Source organism: Herpailurus yagouaroundi, unplaced genomic scaffold (assembly GCF_014898765.1).
Source record: "Herpailurus yagouaroundi ecotype Mexico unplaced genomic scaffold, PumYag 139, whole genome shotgun sequence".
NCBI classification, from domain to species: domain Eukaryota; kingdom Metazoa; phylum Chordata; class Mammalia; order Carnivora; family Felidae; genus Herpailurus; species Herpailurus yagouaroundi.
In genome coordinates, this window is record NW_024412394.1 from 66,176,824 (window position 1) to 66,183,928 (window position 7,105).

Here is a 7,105-nt window from a genome sequence, read left to right on the forward strand (position 1 = left end):
GAGAGAATCTTAAGCAGGCTCCACACTCAGCACAGAGTCCAATGCGAGGCTCAATCCCATGGTCCTGGGATCATGACATGAGCCAAAATCAAAAGTTGGACGCTCGAGTGACTGAGCCACCCAGGCACCCCTCACCTAGACTCCTTTCAGTTTCCAGGGAGCTGCATTTCTTGAGCCACAGCCATTTTTGAGCACCTGATGAAAGCAGTGAACCATCTCCCCAGAAAATACACATTACCCAACAGCTTGCATATGATTTTGGCAGGATTCCTGAACACATGAAGCCCACCATGGGCCCAGAGCATTCTTGTCACAGATGTTCATAGCCAGTTCTGCCCCCTTGGTCCTTTTAAAAATGAGCAACTTTTACCATACCACCCAGCAATTGCACTCCTTGGTATTTACGCAAATAAGTTGAAAACATATGTACACACAAAAATCTGTACAAGAATGCCTAAAGCAGCTTTATTCACAAGTGTCAAAGCTTGGAAGCAACCAAGATGTCTTTCAGTAGATGAATAGATAAATTGTGCTACATCCACACAATGGGATATTATTTAATGCTGAAAGGAAATGAGCTATGAAGCCATGAAAAGATAAGGAAGAAACTTAGATGCATATTACTAAGTGCAAGAAGTCAATCTGAAAGGGCTACGTATGTACTATATTCTTCCAAATACATGACATTCTGGAAAAGGCAAAACTATGAAGACCGATAAAAGATCAGTGGTTGTCAGGGGTTAGGGAGGGATGAACAGGCAGAGCACAGAGGATTTTTAGAGCCGTGAAACTATTCTGTGGGATACTATAATAGTGGAGACATATCATTATCCACTTGTCAAAAATCCATAGGATATTCAACACCAAAGTTCACCAAGAGTGAAACTTAGTGCAAACTGTGGACTCTGGGTGATAATGACATGTCAGTGTAGGTTCATCAGTTGTAACAAATGTACCACTGTGGTGCCAGATGTTTATAGTGGGAGAGGCTGTGCACGTGTGGATGCAGGGGATATATGGGAAATCTCTGTCCTCTCCATTCAATTTACTGTGAACCCCAAAACTAAAGTGTATGGGTTTTTTTTTATTTTTATTTATTTATTTATTTGTTTATTTATTTAGAGGGAGAGCGAGGAGGGGGAGGGGGCAGAGAGAGGGAGAAAGAGAATCCCAAGCAGGCTCTGCACTGTCAATGATGCGGGGTTCGAACTCACAAACCATGATATCATGACCTGAGCAGAAATCAAGAGTCCTATATACGCAACTGACTGAGCTCCCCAGGCCTCCCAAGCATGTTTCAAAAAATAATAATAATAATAATAATGAGCAACTGGCCCTGCAGCATGCCTAGTAAGCTGTGCAACCATCTTCCCAGGAAACAACTACGCAAGGTCTGTTTCTGAGAGACATGTTTTCCAGAACTTTGGCATGACTCTCTGGTGTCATCAGGGTCATCATGGGACGTTAAAAATGTTCTCTCTGAGGTGGCAAGAACTGCTCAAAGGAAGCAACAACCAGGTTGTGGCGATCTTTCTGAGAATTTTTATTTTCTAGTATGGAGGACCACCAGCAGATGGCAATCAAGGAATACAAAACCTAAGCCTGTCCTCCACAAGAAGATTCTGATTTAAGATTACTAAAATGGTAAATTTAAGGTAAGCAGACCACTGTAGTCCACCTCTTGGGTAAGCAATTCTCTGCAAAGGCACAATTTCTTATGCTCCAGATAAACGAGTCATCTTCCACCAGTGACTGAAATAAATGTCTAGCCTCAAAGAAAAGCTACCAGAGACAAATTCTTAGATTCTTTAGTTCATCAAAGGAGAACTTTGGTTACTCTTTGTGGAAATGAATTAGAAGAGTTTTTGGTTTTGTTTAGACAGTATATTTCCTTTAAATTTTCTGCTTACATCGTGAGCAAGGATAAATGTTCCTTGGTATGTAAAAATGGGTATTTGTGTCAATTATTTTCAAATGATAAAAGAGAGACAGCTGTAATACAACAGAGCTACAAAATCACCGGAGGGAAAGAATCTGCGTGAAACAATCCAATGTTTGCTGGGGGTGTAGGGGGTGGGGTGTGGCTGGGAGTGGGGGGGGGGGGGGGCCGGCGGCCGGGGGAGGTGATCTTACCAAACAAGATTTTAGAACTGGCTGTACAACAGGAATTTCTTCTTTTCTCCTTTTTGCTGTTTGCTTCTGGAGATGTACTAGTGAGTAGATTCTCAATTAAACCAAACATTCTCAATAATGTAACTATTAAGCTTGGAAGACTTTGCCCTTGTTGGTAAATTCTGATATTTATGCTTTGCATTTGCTAAAATCACTAAGTCTACAGAAACAGTTGCAGTGTGGTAGAGCTTGCAAAATATAAATATTGCTAATTTGTCTGTTAAGTTGAGGCAAAGAAAATTTCAGCTTATAGTTTACAGTTCAGGAATATTTGCAGGTATAACAAAACCCCTTTATACATGGCTATACACAGTAGAAAATGATTAACCTGTTTTGTTTTGCTTATTGACAATATCTTTATGAAAAAAGTCTCATAAAGCATATAAAAAATACATATTAGACCTAGAGAGTTTGAGGAAATACTCAATGTTTAAGAGAAGCTATAAACAATAAAGAATACTTTTTGGATTCTTACTAAGTATTAAGCAATATTATCTCAAAACAGATAAATTAGCCCCATATTTATAGGTAGGGGAACTAAGTTTCAGAGAGATTCATAACTTGCCAGGTTACACATTCAGAAAGTAGCTGAGCTGGGATTCGAACCCAGGCCTATTTGGGGAAATGTAAGCACTTCCTACACTGTAATTGCTAGCCTTATTCTAAAAAATGATATTAAACATTTGAAACCTCCTAGCAAATTCAGAAATTTAACCAAATCACCCGGGAAAGTGGTTAAAGATTCAGTGATCAGGTCATACATACCCCTAGAGATTGTAATTCAGAAGACTGGGGGTGGGGGCCCCAGAATCTGACTTTCCAACAACCACCCCGCTGTGGTTCTGCTGAAGGTAATCTTTTGACCTCAAACACAGGAACTACAGGCCCAACCCAGGAGACCTTCACTTCCATAAGCAAAGAACGCTTTGAGGTCCTGATGAAAGCCTGCACCACTTTTTCAGAAAAATACACACTTTACACCCCAAATTTCGCATACGACTTTAAGGGGCTCGTGGACACGCTGAAGCTATGGGCACTCGATTTCCTACACGTCCCAGTAAAAAGCGGCCTAATTAGGGCGCCTGGGTGGTGCAGTCGGTTAAGCGTCCGACTTCAGCCAGGTCACGATCTCGCGGTCTGTGAGTTCGAGCCCCGCGTCAGGCTCTGGGCTGATGGCTCAGAGCCTGGAGCCTGCTTCCGATTCTGTGTCTCCCTCTCTCTCTGCCCCTCCCCCGTTCATGCTCTGTCTCTCTCTGTCCCAAAAATAAATAAACGTTGAAAAAAAAATTTTTTTTTTTAAAAAGCGGCCAAATTAGAAGTCCCTTCCATCTCTCCACCGAGAGATGTCACTCTTCAGCCTCAAACATCCTCCCCAGAGCCTCCAGTTTTTCCCTTTTTCCTTTCTCCTCAACTACAAAGGAAAGAGTTTCCCAGGAAAATGAGTTTACTGTTTGAAAGGAGCTTCCCCTTGTAAATAGAGCAGACTCTGGCGTGAGCTCCAAAAAATTAAGCTGAAATGGAATGATAGTGTTGTCTACAATCATGACGAAAGCCCGTCTGGAAATAAAGGTGTGATTAAAACCTAACAGTAGAGACCACAGATTAATACAGGCACAACCCACCTTGCGAAGGGACATGAAATTTATTTTCACAAAAGCCCCTTCTGCAACTTCTTTTCAATCCCTAGGTTTTCTCAGAGGTCTCCATGTTGAAGCTAGGCTTTGGATCTTTAACTCAAAACTTATAGAGAACGTCATTTGAAACATGTACATAAATAATATTGACACAGGGTCCTCACATATTTACCTTTAATAGGTTCCGGAGTCTGGAAAATAGGAAAGGCATAAGGAGAATATGTAGTTCTCTCTGCAAGCCTGAGGTCTACATAAACCTATGGCTAGAAGTAAGGCATGTCTGTGAAAACTCTGACATTGTATATAAGTTATATATTTAAAAAAAATTTAGTGTTTATTCATTTTTGAGACAGACAGAGACAGAGCACGAGTGGGGGAGGGGCAGAGAGAGGGAGACACAGAATCTGAAGCAGGCTCCAGGCTCTGCGCTGTCAGCACAGACCCAGATGCGGGGCTTGAACCCATGAACTGGGAGCTCATGACCTGAGCTGAAGTTGGAAGCTTAACCAACTGAGCCACCCAGGTGCCCCGTCAGTGTGTGTTTTAATTGTGGTTTAGATTTGGGGCACCCTGCCAGAAAGTCCACTCATTCAGAAATATGTCTTCCTTGGTATGAAAACAGGAGCATGTGTTTTGGATCAGGAAGACCTGAATCTGTGACCAGGCAGATTAAACCCACCTCTCTGACTCCTAATGTACTTGTAAGTCAGGAATAATCATCCCTAATTTGTCAGGGTGTTCGGAGGGAGGCATGAAATAATATATATAAAGCTCCCAGCACAGTGTTTGGCACTGGGCAGGCACTCAGAAAAGTTTGTTTTTGTCTCTCTTTCTCACTACCACGCTAAGATCCCCCCACGGTGGGGGTGTTGGGCACAAACTATCTGCGGCTTAGCTGGGGCTGCACCCGTCAGACTGACTAGAGTCTGGTCTGGCAAACCTGAGGAGAAACTGGTTTCCTTTAGGAATTCCCACTTTCCAGTCTCCCCCCCTCCCCATCATATCTGTTGCAAAGGTAATCGAGGACTTCACACACCGAACCTGCCTGAGGATCACAGGGAGTTACAAGGGACAAAAAGACATTGTCCCTGTCCTTCGAGTTGCTGAACCCTAATAGGGAAGACAGTACCAAAAATAAGTTAGCAGAAGCCATAAGGCATACATATAAGCACAAATATTCTACATACCTGAAAACAGGTTATGCTAGAAAGGGCAAAGCCACATGGAGTTGATTTAGGAAACAGTCATGAAGGAAATGATTATTGAGCCATATTTTTTAAGTGCAGGAAAGGATATGAGATGCAGAATGAAAGAGAGAAAGCTCAGAAAGGAGGAGAGAGTGCCATAGGGCTAGCTTAGGGAGGAGGTGGGCCCATAGCAGATTTGCAGGGCAGCAGGGGAAGCCACGCGGAGGGCCTGTGAAAAGATGACAGCAGCTAGGTGTGGGGGAAGGGAGGCAGCTAATTGGTAGAGACCCTTGAGACCCATGATTAGGAGTTTTAATTTAATTCAAGAGGCAATTGGAGCTATTGTAGGCTTCTAAGAAGGGGAGTGATATGATCGAAATGATGCTTGAGGACGATGGTTCTTGCTGCTGTGAGCAGGGTGGATTAAACGAAGGAGACCCTTGGGCAGGGGGGCTGATCTGAGGCTAGGTCAGGAATCCAGGGTTACAGGGGCATGGCCTAGCACGGGGACACAAGGAGCAGAACTACAGTACGTTATAGAGGATAAATATTCACTTATTTTAGAACCAAACCCTGGGTTAGGTGCTAGGATACCATGGAGACCAGGCACAGAGGTTGGGATGGGGAGAGAAAATTAAGCAATTATAATAATATAATATAATATAATATAATATAATATAATATAATAATATTATAATAATATGGTGAGATAAGTGAGATAAGTGCTGTGATTATGGAAGCAAAGAAATATGAGAGCACATAGCAGGAGCAGCACCTGAGTTATGGGAGGGCCTTCAGGAAGTGGCATTTAAGCTGGGAATTTAATGAAGAATCAGGCATGAACTGAATGAAACATCATTGGGAGAAATATTCCAGACAGGAAGCCCCAGGATGAAAGAGTAGGAGTGAAGCCAGGAGGGAAAGGCAAGAATGGTTTCCCCACAGGCTCAAGAGAGCAAGCAGGGAGGGACCAGATCAAGAGGGGCCTTGAGTCTGCAATATGAACTGTGAACTTTATCCTAAGGGCACTGAAAGGCCAGAAAACAGGCATGGTTTATTTTTCATTTTAGAAAAATCTCTCTGGCTATGTTGTGGGAGAAAAGGATTGGGTGTGGTGGTAGTTGGGATGAGAGGTTTGCCACAGTCTGGGGAAGAGATGATTAGGAAGTGGAGATGGAGACAGGTAGACATTTAGGATAGAGCTTATGGGATGAGAAAGAGATGGAGAGGAAGAGAGTCTTAGAGATGTCACTAGCCCAGAGAAGGTAGAGGTATTCTCTAGGGTCATACAGCCAGCCTGTGGAAGCATCAATCCTAGAATCCAAGTCTCTGATTCTCTCTAAAATATGTATCTTTCATGTCTCTCCTCATCATTCTCATGTTTTCCTCTACATCCTCAAATATACTTATACAATTTTAATTCTTTGTCCACTAACTCTATTACCTCTGTCATTTCTGGATCTGTCTCTATTGGTTGATTTTTCTCCTGGGTGTGGGTCATATTTTCCTGGTTCTTTGTATACATAGTAATTTTTATTAGATGCCAGACATTGTGAATTTTACATTGTTAGACACTGGGCTTTGTTATATTCTTAAAGAGTTTGAACTTCATCCTGACATGCAACTAAGTTATTTGAGTTTGATTCTTTCAGTGCTTTCTTTTAAGTTTTTTAGGGCAGATCTAGAGGAGCCTTTAGGACTTCTGCTTTCAACCATCACGGAGTAACAATGATTGCATTTACCATCCTACCTGATGCAAGAACAATGAATCAGATTAAATGTATGAAACAATGGTCATCAGGCAATGAAGGACAGTAATCCCTAAAAGATAGGAAACAAATGAAACAATTCCCATGAGTTCCCCAGCTTTCTGCCTTGAAAGTTTCCAGGGCACAGAAAAGAAGAGTAGAACTCAGGTGGATCTTTTTGGACTCTTTGACTTGAGGACATGGAGCTAAGAGCCCGGGGAGACCAAGTGATTAAAGTTCATAGTGCAAAGTGCCAGAAAAGAGAGAGCTGTGCAGACAGAACTCCAGAGATTTGCAGAAAATCACCTTCAAATATTCAAGAGTATTTATCAGCACAAGCATGTGAAATTATGACCCGAGGCTC